We start from the raw sequence: 17,586 nt of genomic DNA, 5'->3' as shown, positions 1-17,586 counted from the left end.
GGCGAAGTTTCACGGATTTTGGATGACCGTAGCCAACGTTTGGTCGGGGAGTATCGTCAGCGTCGCGAATGACGGGTCGGTCGACATTTGGAATCTACGCCTTGCGCGGGACCGCCAGCGGATGGATTTGTCATCATAAAACCCCAAGGGGCGAAGATTTTCATCAAAAACGCACCAGAGTGGATCGGGGAGATGACGCAGGCGCGCCCATCCCGTCGTGTGACGTCGCGCCGGCGCCGCCGGGAGCCGTCGAGCGAAGCGGCATCGACCCAGCGCCCCGCCCGCATCGTTTGGCATCCACATGAAACCCGCGAAGTTTCGCGGTTTTGGATGGCCGTAGCCAATGTTGATCGGGGAGTATCGTCGGCGTGGGACGGCGGTCCCCGATCGACTTGGAATCGCCGCAGGACCATCGCGGATGGTTATCATGCTAAAACCCAAAGGGCGAAGTTTTCATCAAAACGCACGAGAGTGGATAGGAGATGACGGAGGCGCGCCCTTCCGTGTGGCGGGGCGTCGAAGGGGCCGTCCGGGCGGCGGCGGCATCCCGGCAACGCCCCCGCCCCATCGTTTGGCATCATGAAAACCCCGGGCGAAGTTTCGATTTTGGATGACCATAGCCAATGACTCGATCGGGGGTATCTTCGTCGGCGTCCGGGGCGGCGGTGGGTGAACTTTGGGTCTCGCCGGCGGGACCATAGCGGATGGATTTGTCATCATAAAACTGGGGCAGTTTCATCAAAACGCCGCAGGTGGATCAGGAGATGACCGGGCCGCGCCCTTCCGTCGTGTGGCGTCGCGCGGGCCGCCGGGGCCATCCAGAGACCCGTCCGGGCGGCAACGTCAGCCAGCGCCCCACTTATCGTTTGGCATCACATAGAAAGCCACAGGCGAAGTTTCACGGATTTTGGATGACCATGTGTGTGTGTTGTTGAGGGTATCGTCGACGTCCGGACGGTCAGTCGACTTTGAATCTCGCCATAGGGACCATCGCCGGATGGTTTGTCATCATAAAACCCCAAAAGGGGCGAAGTTTCATCAAAAACGCACGGAGTGGATCAGGAGATGATGACACGGGCGCTTGCCTTCCCGTCGTGTGGCGTCGGCGGGGCGTCGGGGCCGTCCAGGCCGTGGCAATGTTCGATCAGGGTATCGTCTGGCGTCGGGGCGGCGGTGATCGTTTGAATCTCGCCCTTGCAGAGCCGCCGAGATGGTTGTATCATCATAAAAAACCCAAGGGGCGAAGTTTCGTAAAAACGCACGAGTGGATCAGGAGATGACCACGGAGGCGCGCCCTTCCGTCGTGTGACGTCGCGCGGCGCCCGGGGCCGCGGGGCCGTCAGGCGACGGCATCGGCCAGCGCCCCGCCCATCGTTTAGCATCGACAGAAAACCCCGAGGCGAGATTTCCGCGGAGTTTTGGATGACCGTAGCCAATGTTACGTCCGAGTATCACGTCGGCGTCGCGGCCGGTCGGTCGACTTTGGAATCTACGCGCATGGACCATCGGCGGATGGATTTCTCATCATAAAACCCCCAAGGCGAAGTTTCATCAAAAGCATGCGAGTGGATCGGGAGATGACCGCGGGCGCGCCCTTCCAGTCGTGTCCGACGTCGCGCGGCGCCGCGACCCGAGCCCGCGCGGCAGCGGCATCGGCCAGCGCCCCGCCCCATCGTTTAGCATCACGCCCGAAAACCCCGAGGCGAAGTTTCCACGGTTTTGGATGACCGTAGCCAATGTTCGATCGGGGAGTATCTCGCGTCGGCGTCGAGGACGGCGGTCGAGTCGACTTTGGAATCTCGCAGCGGGACCATCGGCGGATGGATTTCTCATCATAAAAACCCCAAGGGGCGAAGTTTCATCAAAAACGCACGAGTGGATCGGGGAGATGACACGAGGCGCGCCCTTCCCGATCGTGTCGCGTCGCGCAGCGCCGCGCGAGCGCCACCGAGGGCCCGTCACGCGGCGGCGGCGTCGGCCCGCGCCCCGCCCCATCGTTTGGCATCACCAAATGAAAACCCCGGGCGAGAAGTTTCACGGATTTTTGGATGATCGTAGCCAATGTTCGATCCTGGGAGTATGCGTCGGCGTCGGGGCGGCCGGTCGGTCGACTTTGGAATCTCGCCGCGGGACGCATCGCGGATGGATTTATCATCATAAAAACCCCAGAGGCGAAGTTTCATCACGCTGCGAGTGGATCGAGGAGATGACGCGGAGCGCGCCCTTCCGTCGTGTCCGTCGCGCGGCGCCGCCCGAGGGCAGCGAAGGGCCGTCCGGGCGGCAGCGGCATCCGGCCGGCGCCCCGCCCCATCGTTTGGCATCGCAGAAAACCCCGGGCGAAGTTTCCGCAGTTTTTGGATGACCGTAGCCAATGTTGATCCGAGGGGTATCGTCGGCGTCGCGGGAGACGGCGGTCGGTCGACTTTGGAATCTCGCCAGCGGGACCATCGCGGATGGATTTGTCATCATAAAAACCCCAAGGGCGAGTTTCATCAAAAACACGCACGAGTGGATCGGGAGATGACACGGAGGCGCCCCTCCGTCGTGTCACGTCGCGCCCGGCGCCGCTCGCGGGGCCCGGCGAGACGTCGCGGCATCCGGCCCAGCGCCCGCCCTGTCGTTTGGCATCACGCATGAAAACCCGGCGAAGTTTCGCGGATTTTTGGATGACCGTAGCCAATGTTCGTATCGGGGAGTATGCGTCGGCGTCGGGGCGGCGGTCGGTCGACTTTGGAATCTCGCCAGCGGGACCATCGCGCGGATGGATTTGTCATCATAAAAACCCCAAGGGGCGGTTTCATCAAAAGCGCCGCGAGTGGATCGGGGAGATGACACGGGCGCGCCGCTTCCGTCAAATCGTGTCGCGCGCGCGGGCGCAGCACGGGGCCGTCCGGGCGACAGCGGCATCGAGCCAGCGCCCCGCCCATCGTTTGGCATCACGAAAACCCGCGAAGTTTCACGGATTTTGGATGACCCGTAGCCAATGTTCGATCCGGGGAGTACTGCGTCGGCGTCGGGGCGGCGGTCGGTCGATCGACTTTGGAATCTCGCCCCGCGGGACCATCGCGGATGGATTTGCTCATCATAAAAACCCCAAGGGGCGAGTTTCATCAAAACACTTGCGAGTGGTCGGGGATTGACACGGGCGCCCTTCCATCGTGTGACGTGGCGCCGGGAGCGCAGGGCCCGACCCGAGGCGGCAGCGGCGGCATCCCAGCCCAGCACCCCGCCCCATCACACGGTATTACTTGGCGATCCCGTACACTTGCGGGCGATCTATCAGTTGGCTATAGACAATCTGGCTTTTTGACCCCGTAGAGAGTGTATAGAGCATTATGTGGTCAGGGCCAGTATGAGCTGGGGGTGTCCAAGGCCACATGCCTTTCTCAACCTGCATAGAGCTACTTGTATGCCATTCTAAGCTGGTCGGTGAATGGCCATTGTGATAGCACAGGGGTACCGAGTAGACAAGAGCCATTATACCTGTACTCAATGGTGCATAGTTATCTAGTCCACTTGGGCCACATTTTAGCTGAGTATCTAAGGCACCAGGGGTAGTACACTAGGATTCGAATTAATTTCTCATGCCCTTACATCACTTGACTTATCATGAGGATGGGTCTTCTGGATGCCATTCGAGGGGCTAAGAAGCCGATCATACCTGCACTCCTCAGCCTGCAGACCATGTGAGTGATGGGTATGATCAGCAGGTATAGAGATGTTGTGTATGTGCTGAACATGCCCCCACTAAAGCCATTTGAGGCTGAGGAAGTTACAGTAGAGGGGTCACAATCAGTACTTGAGCCACAGACTGAGCAGGCACAGGTAGAGGTACCTCCTACAACGCAGGAGCCCCAACTAGTTCGGATATTCTCCTCGACTCGAGCCTACGATCGATTGGAGAGGCTCGATAGCGCTATAGGGGTGCTATAGGAAGATCTTGTAGGGGTTTGGGCCATGCAGGTTGAGAACCATACAGAGGTGATGACACGTCTAGATATCTTATAGCAGCTTCTTGAGTGAGACGTGGCCTCACCATTCAACATGAGACCGAGGACCCCTCAGGCATCCACAGCACCACCATCAACAATTCAGGCACTGATAGATCTACCATCATCCTCTCCTTCACAAGCACCAACAGTAGAGTAGACAAGAAATGACATCGATGCTTGATGCATCCTTCTTTCAGTTTGTTTATATTTTCGTATTTCATTACTGTATTTTATTTTGGACTTGTATCACTCAGAAAGGATCTTCCTTTTATCGTTTATTTTTGTTTCGAGTTGTATTTCATTGCCTTATCTTTATATACTCGAGTTGTTTTTCTTCTTGTTAAGCTTTACTGAACCCCCTTGTGTATACGTGTAGATGGTCTTGTGAGTATGAAATTTGAGGACTAGTCATGGACACGGTCTTATCATCGTGTGTGCTCCATAACCCATTGGGATTTAATTCTCAATGAATATAGCTCCATCAAATGTATCATTCCGAGTTCAAGGGAGTATTGTTTAAATTGCCCACTTCCACATATGCTTATGATTCATTTATATCCTATTGTGTTTGCTTGTGTACATTGAGGGCAATGTACATCTTAAGTGTGGGGGGGAGTTTGCATTACACAAGTTTTGACTGGAAAATACATGCTCACATAAACAATGACGGCTCACCTTAGTTGCAATGATTGTATTCTTTAGTTTAGGGGAATTTTTAAAATTGAATGTTCTCATGCTCTAGTAGTTACTTGAATTTCTAGGAATTTTTGCCCGATTGACAATTATTTCACTACTCGCTCATTAAACCCTTTTGGAAACTCAAGTTCGATGTTTACGGACTAGTTAGTTTTGTTGTGGTAATTTTGCTGAAAAAATGAAAAATGAAAAAATGAAAAGAGAAAAATACTTATTTTAGTTGTGCATTTGGGGTGGAAAGAACTACCACCTTTGAATTATGAAGCTACTCTTATAAGTAGGGTACTAGTTATGCCCTAATAAGAGAAAGAGCTACCTTATGGGATGAGTGAAAACTACTACCGCGGTAGAAAGAGCTACCACCCCCAAAGTGTGAAAGCCACCTTAGCGGCCACTTTGGAAAGGGCTACTGATTGATTGCCCGCAAGGGTACGGGATCGCCAAGTAATACCCTGTGAATGACACAGGGGTCGTAGTATTCCACGGGGCCAAGGAAGTATTATTACTCACTCTTCATCTATTATCTAGCCTACAATTCTTAGTATGAAGAACAAATGAAATAAAATAAAATAAACTAACTAATCTATGGCCGGGTAACTAGCACACGGATGTAAACAAACAAGGCAGTATCAAGCATGAGAAAGGAGTATTTGGACAAGGAATCCACCTAGGGTTGTCATTAAGTCCCGAACTAGGATGAGTTAAAGATGCATTGATGATAATTGAGACATAGAGACCTCGTGAGTAGATTAGCCCCAATCTCTCGGTGACTAACCCCTGATCCCATACAAATGTCAATCAGAATCTCTTCTGGATTAACATACCTATGATCGCATTAAGTTCTTGGAGTTCTCTAATAGGAGTAAACCTACTATCCTTCGGCTTAAACCTAGCAATGAAGGGCTACCAACACCCGATCTCTGGGCGTGTAGGCACAAGTATCCCCTTTCAATCTCTCCTAGATCTAGTACATGTGAGTAGGTCACATCTAGCATACAAGTTATAGTAGAATTACGGATCTCTCCATATATGTAATTATAGGTATGAAAGCATGAAAGATTGAATCTCAAACTACCATCAAATTCAATGAAGAACAACATTCCAAGTTCATACACAAGAATACACCCTAGGGTTCATCCAAATCCAAACAACAAAATAAGTTAATCCCTCATGACAAGGGATACTTATACAACATACAAGGAAAACAAAAACAATAAAGATGCAAGAAAACTCCCTCTACGGTCTTGATCTCCTTCTATTGATGAAGCCTTGAATGGTGATGCAATGGTGGCTTAAAACTTCACTCCAACTCCTCCTCCTATGCTCCTCTCTCACTTGGTGATGATGTGTGCTCGTTTCCCACAAGGATCGTCACCGGAAGATGGCCGGAAGGCCTCAAGGATGTGTGGTGGTGGCGGCCCAAGAGGCGAAGAAGAAGTCCCCCGAAAAAGTCCTCAAAGATCCCCTTATATACCTCCACAATCCCCCTTAAATTGACCTCAATCCCGGGTGGTATCCCAAGCTCAGTGAGGACCTCATTGAGCCCCTCATTGACACTATTTGGGGTAGGCAAACTCCATAAATGCTCTTAGTTTTTATGGCTACAGTGATCATCCCGGGCTAGATCCCAGGAAGCATTGAGGCCATATGCCATGATCCAATTCCTGTCTTGAAAACTCTGTAGGTACTACAGTGGCAGCTACAGTGTCGATGATACAATACTACTGCTATAGTACTTCAACTACAACATTTGCTACAGTGAATGCGCTACAGTACCACGACCTGCTTTTCTTCTATCTTTCACCCAAATTATATGTTCGTGTCCGCCGTGGCATTTTCGTGCCCTAGAAAGCAAATAACACATGATTAAGGACAAACGGGCATCAATTCTTATAAAAATATATGCTAGAAGTATGGAATACATATACTAAAATACATACATTTAGACACTTATCAAATATCCCCACACCTAAGCATTTGCTTGTCCCCAAGCAAACACATCATGAAAAACTAAGATAATGATAAGTGGCTAAATGTATTACCTCCGGCTCAAATAAATACAAGACTCTACAATCATTGGAAAATGATAACTAGATAATGAGTTACAAAACATTAAGCACAACAAAGAGATCCTGTCTCACCTCCTATATGTCTGTGCCATGTGAGTAAACCTTGTATTTCATCTGACCTGACATGGTCTAGCCTACTGACTTTAATAAGTACATCTCTAGATGCTAATCACTCCACAGGCAAGAGTACTAAGTCTTAAAATGCTAAGTGCTACTTAAATAAACAAGTAAGATCCTTCTAAGCCCTAAACTTGAACTAGCTCCCTTTTCTTTCTCAAAACCTCCAGTAGGTAGTTAACAAGATCACTAGGGTTTTTATTTTCAGTTCATTTTATTTTTTCTTTCTTTTTTGAGTCCGACTAACATAGACTGCACCAAAAATCTTTCTGGAGGGTGCACATGCTGGTTAGGCACAAGAGCCACCCAACTACTCGATTACAGTCAACATAGATGCATTCATGCTTCATTAGCAGAGGAATACTGACATAGACTTATTTTTCTCTTTTCATTCATTCTCTTTTTTTTCATCATTTTCTTTTTGACATTCATCCTAGATCATGTCTTCAGACTACTCTACATGCCACAAAACTAGGGCTTGCTTAACAAGACTTAGAAGTTCTTAAGAGTTCATTGAAAGAAGGAACTTAGAATTCTAAGGCTGAGTACTCAAAGTTGTGTGTTAAGCAATCAAGAGAGATAGAGTAGTCATGTTGGGTATTCCCAGGGCATCAACACAAGATTCAGTGCACAAGACAATACTAGAGGAGAAACATGATTCAATAGAGTACAACAACAAATATGTAACTCAAATCAATCATTAATCCATGTTATTAGAGTCTTACAATAATGAACAAGCCATCATGGGTACACTAGCATGTAAATAATAACCCTAATACATACAATACACCCATCCCCACACCTAGAGTTGTACATTGTCCCCAATGTACACTAATCATGAAAAGCATTGTAATATATGCAATGGAAACAATAGAGGAGGGTGAAAACAAACTTCCCCGGTTATTCTTGTGCAAATGACAAAGAGTGACCCGAACACAAAGTATGGCGAGCTATACATATTGGGTCAGGCTTCCACCAAATGGAAGGAGGGCTCACCAAGCTCCCTTAATGCCCTGCAAGGCATAAAAGGGACATCATCATTCCACAAAACTTTACAAAAATGAGATGGGGAGTAATCATGCAAACACTAACACAAAAACTAGAAAATAAAAGCTAAACAATAAAACAAAGTGTCCATGCTAGCCCTTGTCATTAGAATTAGGTTTCTCATCACAAAATGACATCTTGTTCTATGGTATTCTTGTCCAAAAATGTGGTCACTCATTTGGTGAAAACATATCTCCATGGTTGTTGCCAATTTCCTCATCCTCATTATTCCTACAAACCATGAAAACCCAATCAAGCATAGAGGAATCCAATATAATTCAAAATGTGGTGTAAGAGATGAAGAAACAATGAAAAACATGATGTATAGTATCCATACAGTCGTATGGGGGCCGTATGGTACTGTTCACTTTGAAAGAACCTCCCCAAAAACATGAAAATGGAAAAATTTTTACATAAATTCAAGGGAGACATCATCCACAACAATCACACCACAAAAGCCAAGCCAAATACTTGATAAAATCCATGAATAAACTTCAAGAATGCAAGAAAAATGATTAAGATAAAACTAAGGCATCCAAGAGCTTAACGACAAAAACCTTGAGAAAACTCGAGTTAAACCTTTGGTGAACAATTAGATCAAAGTCTTAAAAAGGTTAGAAGATGATCTAGAACAAGAAATGATGAGATCCGGCCATAGTTTGATGGATAATGAAGATTAGGGCTCATTTGGAGAAGAAGGAGAATGAAGAGAAAGAAAAATTGGCAATGTTTTCATGAGAAACAAGGCTCAAAATGGCCTCAATGAGCAGCTCATTTGAGGCCGTATAAGCTAGTGTAAAATTTCTGGAATTTCTTCATAGCCTCAATGAGCAGCTCATTGAGGCCGTATAAGCTAGTTAAAAGTTCTGGATTTTCTTGATGGCCTCAATGAGCAGCTCATTGAGGCCGTCAAGGCTTTAAAAACATGTTTAAATGCTTTGGTTGCTCCTCTAAACATATGGGCATGGCTACAAAATGTTCCATGAACATTTCCAACATGAAATAATGGTTCAAAATTTCGATCTAATGCATGAAATGATAGCTAAAACAAGTGTTTCTCAAGAGGATAAATGATTAAACCACAAGAAGGACGATGAGAAAAATGCACAAGACACGCAAGCATGGACTTATTCACACAACAAAAACATAAAAGAAACACACAAACACTTAACAAAAACACAATCTACACTTAACTAAAAATACAAAAAGAAGAAAATAAAGAAATTAAAGCTTGGGTTGCCTCCCAAGAAGCGCTTGTTAACGTCATTAGCTCGACGTATGATAAATGCTTGAGTAGACATATTTTTATATATGTTTTACATGCATTGAGCATCATTTTTACTATGGTTTATGTCTCATATTGTGTATTTGGTGTTCTTGTATGCATATAGGTTGTGAATGCCTTGAAGAGTAAACAGGAAGCAAAGATAGGCTATAAAGACACAATGTTGGGAGTTCTTGTTGAATTCAAGGACCAAGACACAAGAGGAGTTCATAAACGTGGAGATGTGTGCCGACTTCCAAGAAGATTCAAGTCAATTCACTAGTTGGAAGGGCACAAAGGCAGCTACATCTTCATGTTCCTTCTCTTTGTGAAGATTGCAAGACCTCTCAAAGATACGTCGATGAAGAAAAGTTTTATAGCCTACCACATGGACGTGTGCCCCGACATGTGGCCTCAAGAGAAGAGTATTCGGATCGCGTTTTATGGAAAGTACTGTAGTATTTTTACTGCAGCAGTATTGTAACAAAGTTACTGTTCACGTGCCCGCGTGGAAATTTCTACAACCCACGCGGCCGCGTGGAAAATCCACACGGGCGCGTGAGGGCACGTGACAGGCGTGATCTAAGGCCTATAAATAGCCGTTTTGCCCTATTCTTTCTCATCTTTTGTGCGGCTCTTGAGTGGTGAGATGGCTAGGGTTTGGAGAGGAGGTCTTTGCGGCTTTGGAGGCACTTCGTCACCAACTTTGATCGATTCCTCTTCCGTCATAGCATCAAGGAAGCCACCGATGAACCTAGCTTCGGAGTGCTTCTTTCAAGACGTCAAAGCCCTCCATCAAGGCCATCAGTTCATATATAAGGGGGTTTATTTCTATGGTTTTAATGTACTTTCATTCATTGATGGTGTGTTTTGTATGTTGCTCCATGGAGAGCTAAAACTCTAGAGGGTATTTGGGCTTGTGAACCCTAGGATTCTCATCTTTTGTGGATTTGCTTAGTGTTTCTATTTAATCCGAGTTTGATTAAGTTTTAATCTTGTATTCTCATTGCTTGCTTGTTTAATTAATCCTTGTGGTTGATTGGATTTGCATGATTTGTTACTTTGATGTGAGAGAGGTCTCCATTAGTGTTAGAACTTCAAGGTTAAAGAGGGTTGAGAGGGTGAGTCATGAGATAGTGGAGTGTCCCCCCTCTCCCTTCCGATTGAGTGTATTCTATCTCCGTTCCTTAAGCTCTATGCAACCATATTTGGTGTGAGGCGTGAGATTGAGATATTTCTCCGCCGGGACATTGTAGGGGGTTAGGATCCTTCGCCGGGAATTAGGGTTGGATCAATCTTTAGGAATCGGATACAACTCTTGGAATCCCTAGAGTGCTTTGTAGTCATATGTGGTGTGAGGTGTTGAGATTGAGCGATTTCTCCACCAGGACCTCGTAGGGGACTAGTATCGGTGATCGGGAGGCCGGATCCGATTATATTTTGATTTCCACGACTTAACTTACTCATCATAGAAACACTTTGCTTATTCGGTACCTAATACCTGAATCCTAGGGGGAGCATTGCCCGAATACCCCACTTTTACTGATTGAGATCTCCATCCATTTTACCCTTGCATATTTGTCTCCGGTATTCATTTCTTCACACATTAGATCACCACACCTTTCCATTTATCATTAGGTTAGAAATCAGAGAAGAAGATAGTACTAGTAGCCCTGTTCCCTGTGGATTCGACTACCCACTCACAAGGGTAATTATTACTTCGACACCCATGCGCTTGCGGTTTACACGCATATTTGGACGTGTCAACGTACCTCTTGCTTACCTTAAGGAGGCTTGAAGAGGGTGGGTTCCTCCCGGCTAGAAGTTGCATAAGAGCTACCAAGAAATGCGAAGCATACCTTCCGGGATGGTGTCAATTTGAAGGCCAAGCATGAGTTACCTTTTGGCCTCCTCGGAAAGAGCTTGGGCCGGGAATTGTGCAATTTAAACATGGGCGGATCCTTAGATGGTTTGAACCTCCTTACCTCTTCTTCTTTGGTCCTGACAAAAAATCCTTTGAGTATCCCATCATATCGTTGCTTGGGCCTCCATGGAAAAAGATTTGGTTGACAAATATTTAAGCTCGGCACGGGTGGGTCATTGGATGGCCTCAACCTCCTACCCACATTTTCTTCCTCGACTCTTAGAAAGTTGCCTTGGATTATCCAAAAGAGTTGCATGGGCTTCCAAGGAAATAAGTTTGGTTGAGAACTTGTCAAGCTTTGCATTAGTGGATCAATTGGTGGCTTTAACATCCTATCCATAATTTTTTTCTCAACCACAGTGTGATGAACTTCAAGTGCCCATAACATTTGCTTGGGTCGGCAAGGAAAAATTTTTGGTTGGGAATTGTCCAAGCCCGGCATCGGTGGGTTTAAGGATGACTTTGGTTTCCTTCCCACATCTTCAAATACAATTCCCGGAAATTTATCTCTACACTTGAAAATTATTGATTGTTTGATGGAATGGTCGATCTTGAGGCAAGTAGTGTCTTCAAATGTGGTCGATGGAGTTTCTTCAACTTCCTCAAATTTTTCCATGGCCATGATCTCATCCTCCGCCATATCTTCTTCAGCTTCATCTTGAGATGGAACATCTATTATTTGCTCAAAAGGTGTTGATGCCACATCAATTGCTTCTCTTGCCTCCAACACCTCAATAGCAACTTCCACTTTGCATTCCTCTTTTTCCTCTTCACTTCTAGTACCATTCTTGTATAGAACTTCTATAGGTTGGGAATTAAAAATTGTGGTATTCATGGCTTCAAGTTCATCGTCCGCATTCATCATGAATCTTGAAAACACCTCCTGTGTATTGAATCCGCATTGATTAATGACTGGAGGATGATAATGCCCCGATTGTTGAAAGGAGGGTTCTTGTAGCAATCTTTGGTGAGGGAATTCCCATTGTTGAGTATGATGATGTGGTTAAGAACTTTGGTGCCCTCTCCAATGTGAATTGTAAGCATTATGGTATGGATTGCTTTCGTTTTCTTTCATGGCAAGAAATTTTTTTCCAATTGATTCTCAAGTGCACAGGTTTTGGTGGCCAACAATCTTTCTTGAAAATCCACGGCCCTGTATAAACAAAGAAAACTAAAATCAACAGCTATAAAAGAAAACAAGAAAGAAATGAAACAAGTAAGTATACACAAAATGTAAAAGACATATAAGACAACAAATATTTACAAAAGGAAAGAAGAAAAAAAAATGGCTAAAGCAATAGATTACAAGCTTTCCTAATATTCCTGGAAGTCCCCGGCAACGACGCCAAAAACTTGATTGATTGCCCGCAAGTGTACGAGATCGCCAAGTAATACCTATGAGTGACACAGGGGTCATAGTATTCCATGGGGCCAAGGAAGTAATATTACTCACTCTTCATATATTATCTAGCCTACAATTCATAGTATGAAAAACAAATGAAATAAAATAAAATAAACTAACTAATCTATGGCCGGGTAACTAGCACATGGATGTAAACAAACAAGGGAGTATCAAACATGAGAAGGGAGTATTTGGACAAGGAATCCACCTAGGGTTGTCATTAAGTCCCAAACTAGGATGAGTTAAAGATGCATTGATTATAATTGAGACCTAGAGACCTCGTGAGTATATTAGCCCCAATCTCTCGGTGACTAACCCCTGATCCTATACGAATGTCAATCGGAATCTCTTCCGGATTAACATACCTATGATCGCATTATGTTCTTGGAGTTCTCTAATAGGAGTAAACCTACTATCCTTCGGCTTAAACCTAGCAATGGAGGGCTACCAACACCCGATCTCTCGGCGTGTAGGCACAAGTATCCCCTTTCAATCTCTCCTAGATCTAGTACATGTAAGTAGATCACATCTACGCATACAACTCATAGTAGAATTACGAATCTCTCCATATATGTAATTATAGGCATGAAAGTATGAAAGATTGAATCTCAAACTACCATCAAATTCAGTGAAGAACAACATTCCAAGTTCATACACAAGAATACACCCTAGGGTTAAACCAAATCAAAACACCAAAATAAGTTAATCCCTCATGACAAGGGATACTTATACAACATACAAGGAAAAGAAAAACAATAAAGACACAAGAAAACTCCCTCTACGGTCTTGATCTCCTTGGATTGATGAAGCCTTGAATGGTGATGTAATGGTGGCTTAAAACTTCACTACAACTGCTTCTCCTATGCTCCTCTCTGTCTTGGTGATGATGTGTGCTTGTTTCCCACAAGGATCGTCGTCGGAAGATGGCCAGAAGGCCTCAAGGATGTGTGGTGGCGGCGGCCCAAGAGGCTAAGAAGAACTCCCCAAAAAAAGTCCTCAAAGATCCCCTTATATACCTCCACAATCACCCTCATATTGACCTCAATCCCGGGTGGTATCCCCTGCTCAATGAGGGCGTCATTGAGCCCCTCATTGATACTGTTTGGGTTAGGCAAACTCCATAAATGCTCTCAGTTTTTATGGCTACAGTGATCATCCCGAGCAGCATTGAGGCCGTACACCATGATTCAATTCCTGTCTTAAAAACTCTGCAAGTATTAAAGTGGCATCTACAGTGTCGATGATACAGTACCACTGCTATAGTACTCCAGCTACAGTATTTGCTGCAGTGAATACACTACAGTACCGCGACTTGCTTTCTTCTATTTTTCACCCAAATTATATCTTCGTGTCCTCCGTGGCATTTCCGTGCCGTGGAAAGCAAATAACACACGATTAAAGACAAACGGGCATCAATTCATATAAAAATACATGCTAGAAGTATGGAATACATATACTAAAATACATTCATTTAGACACTTATCAGCTACCTTAGAGGATGTGTGAAGCTACTACCATCTCTTTGTTTTGTGTTGTTTTGTAAATAAATAAGTTTGTTATACATAGAACTTTGAGGAGTCTATGTTGGGTTGCCTTGAGTGAGTTTACACACACTTACACAATTTTGGGTTTGTTGTCCTTTTTCCTCCGAGTTTTTAGCTAGAGCATTGAATTTTTGAATTTAGTGTTGAAAATTCCCTTATTTGTAGAATGCTATACTTGCATGCTTTGGTGAACCTAAGGCCAAGAACTTTCAATATTTCCTTATTTTATGCTTCAATGTTTTATTCTTTGCTTGAGGACAAGCAAAAGCTCAATTGTGGGGGGATTTAATAATTGTTTGTGTATTAGTAATATGAAGTATTCTTTTCTTACGATGAGCATTACTTTTATCATATTTTAGAGCTAATATATGTGTATTTGTGTTACTTGTGTGAATGTGTGCAACCTCCATGCGCTCAAGCAATTACATGGTTTGGAGGGGCACAAAGGCAGTCACGTTTGCGTATTCTGACTTGTGCAATGCTAGCAACATCTTCATCAATGTTATATCTTATTAAAGAAGCGATGTGATCTATGACATAAACATGTGCCCATTTATGTTACCTCGATGAAAAATGTGGATTCAGGAGTGTTTTTCTGGAAGTATTATACCGAATCACTGTAGCAATTCATTGCAACAGTTACTGTTCATAGGCCACTGAAAAACCAAGTTCCAGCCCTATATAAAGCCGCGATTCAGCACGATTTTAGAATCCTTTTTTCCATCTTTTCTCCATCTTTTCCCCAACTTTGGAGAGGTTTCCGGCGAGGGTTTAGAGGGGCCTTGGAAAGGTTTTTGGAGTGGTTCTCTGGCCTCCAATTGTGCGTTCCTTTGGAAAAGAGTTATTAGGGAGCTTTCATCGGCACTGATCCAGCGAGGTATGCCCTAGTCTTTACATGGGAATCTTTGAAGAGGACAAGGCTACTCTATAAGACCATTTGACAAGATCCCCTTGCGTATATCCCGCAAGTGCACGGGTTTGTCAAAGTAATAATCCCGGCTGAGCGGGTATCGAATCAACAGGGAGTAGGGAGTAAAGACACTTAATTCGATTCTTAACTATGTGGAATATCAACAATGATAAGTGTGACAATGATGCAATTCTCAATAATTAAAAGCAACAAGTAAGAGAGCAAAAGTAAGGAGGAGGTAAGGCAATCGATAAAGATGGGGTACTCGGATGATGCTTCACCTAGGATAATCGCTTCAAGTGCAAGAACTCTCTATTATGCTTCCTAATCAATGCAATGGTGAGTCGTGGAAATCCATACATACATAGTCCCAAATTTAAGGTCAACTATGCATAACTCTATTCATGTCCCTGAGGAGAGATTAAATAACCTCAGAACCTCGCACTCGAATAAAGTTGCAATGAGCTCTAGAAATTCCAGGTGATAAATCTCTTCCTAATTATAGACCTAACCCTTTGGTCCAGACGGAAGGTCACTAACCACAATTAAGCCCTAGATACTAAGATCCCCTCAATGCTTCACTCCGTTGCAAGCGCAACTAAGCCCCAGCGGAGATTTATCCCTTAGACCATTCACTCTATTATGGCCGCAAAAAACTCGAGGAATGGAGGTAGAATCTATCACGTCGGAGGGGAAAAGGGACGCTCATGTACCTCTTGACTCACCCTCTCAACCCTCTCCAACTTAGCTTTGTCTAACGCTCGTGGTGTGTCACTCACTCACAAGGTTACCAACAAGAACTCTCAACCATAGTGTCACTCTAGGGGAAATGTTCATACAATCAAGCATTCAAGGGATTCTTGGCTTGAATGGTGGGGGTTCCACCTCTTTCTCTTTGTTTACTCCCTCCTCAACCTCTACAACCTCAGGTGCATGTTCTTTCGGCTTTTCACTCGGAAGCCTCCCTTCAACCTCACGACCACTTCTCAAAGTGATCGCCTTCACATGTTCTCTAGGATTGGTTTCCGTGTTGCTTGGTAAACTTCCATGTGGCCTTTCGGAAAGAGACATCGCAATTTACCCCACCTGATTTTCAAGGTTGTGCAAGGAGGCTGTGTGATTGCGAAGTATAGCCTCGACTGATTCAAACCTTGTATTTGCCGATTGAACAAATCTAGCCAAGTGCTTCTCCAAATCCGTCATTCGGGTTTCCAAGCATGAAATTCTGTTTTCCACTTGAGGGGCTTGTTTCTATTGTTGGAAACCCGATGGCCCCATGGTCTTCTATTGTCCTTGATTACTCCATGAAAAATTGGGATGATTCTTCCAACCTGAATTGTAGGTGTTGCTGTATAGATTCCCTTGAGGTCTCATGCCATTACCTACAAAGTTAACGTTCTCAACTGAAGAAACATCAGAAATGACGAGCCTCATCAGGGGTTTTGCAATCGGAGGGAGCATGTCCTCCACCACAACCGGTGCAATTGGTCACGGCCGCAACTCTATTCAAAGCTATAAGATCTAGATTCTTACTCAAACTCTCCACTTGGGCTGCCAATGAAGTTACTGCATCAATTTCATGGAGACCAGCCACCTTTTTCTTCTCCCTAGCGTTCCATTGGTAGCTATTTAACCTCATTTCCTCAATCAATTGACGAGCCTCATCAGGGGTTTTGCTACCTAAGGTACCGCCTGCCGCCGCATCCAAGAGTTGCCTTGTACTCGGGTTCAAACCATTGTATAAGGTTTGAACAATCATCCACTCCGAGAATCCGTGTTGCGGACACTTTCACAGGAGTTCCTTGAACCTTTCCCATGTCTCAAATACAGACTCCAATTCCAACTTCACAAAGGATGAGCTCTCATTCCTAATCTTTGCTGATTTTCCCGGAGGGAAATAACGGGCTAGAAAAGCTTCTACCATCTCCTCCCATGTAGTGATTGATGCTTTAGGTAATGAGTGTGGCCACTGCTTTGCTCTCCCTTTTAAGGAAAATGGGAAGGCTCTCAATTTGATGGCATCATCCGCCACACCATTTATCTTCAGCATGTCGCACACTCGAGGGAAGCTCTCTATGTATTGTTTGGATCCTCATCGTCCAAAGACCGTTTGAATTGCTGCGATCTGTTGTAGTATATGGATGAATCTTTGGGTTTTAGCTCGAAGTTACTGTACATTGGGGAGCGCACAATACTCGATTGTGTCCCCAACACTGAAAGGTGCAGCATAGTCGGATAGTGTTCGATTTGTTGCTCATTTTGTTCTACCATGTTTTTCGGATCCTTCTACTTCCAAATCAGCTAGATTATGTCTGTTCTTCTGCGAGTTTTTCCCTTTTTCTTCTAAGTGTATGCGTTCAAGCTCGGGGTCTCCTTCAATCAATATTGATGGAATCCCTCGGGTCATAACCTGGACCTGCACCAAAAAGAAAGAAAAAAGACAATCAGAATGATGATAGAATAAGAAGATATGAATTAGAATGTGTGATGAAATAGCTAAGAAAACAAAGTGCAAAGTATCTCTAAACGCCTAGTTCCCCGGCAACGGCGCCAAAAACTTGACAAGATCCTCTTGCGTATATCCCGCAAGTCCACGGGTTTGTCGAAGTAATAATCCCTGG

General features: G+C 45.0%; 1 non-coding gene across 1 annotated transcript; it reads left to right on the top strand.

The window, feature by feature from the left end:
- The first annotated feature begins 16,734 nt into the window (after positions 1 to 16,734).
- Positions 16,735 to 16,841, top strand: LOC120269859. Its single transcript, XR_005539490.1, has one exon. It is a non-coding gene; the product is annotated as a small nucleolar RNA R71 (small nucleolar RNA).
- The last annotated feature ends 745 nt before the right edge of the window (positions 16,842 to 17,586 follow it).

Source organism: Dioscorea cayenensis, chromosome 9, assembly GCF_009730915.1.
Source record: "Dioscorea cayenensis subsp. rotundata cultivar TDr96_F1 chromosome 9, TDr96_F1_v2_PseudoChromosome.rev07_lg8_w22 25.fasta, whole genome shotgun sequence".
NCBI lineage: Eukaryota > Viridiplantae > Streptophyta > Magnoliopsida > Dioscoreales > Dioscoreaceae > Dioscorea > Dioscorea cayenensis.
Note: the sequence above shows the minus strand (reverse complement) of the source record. Positions and strands in the feature narration are given on the sequence as shown.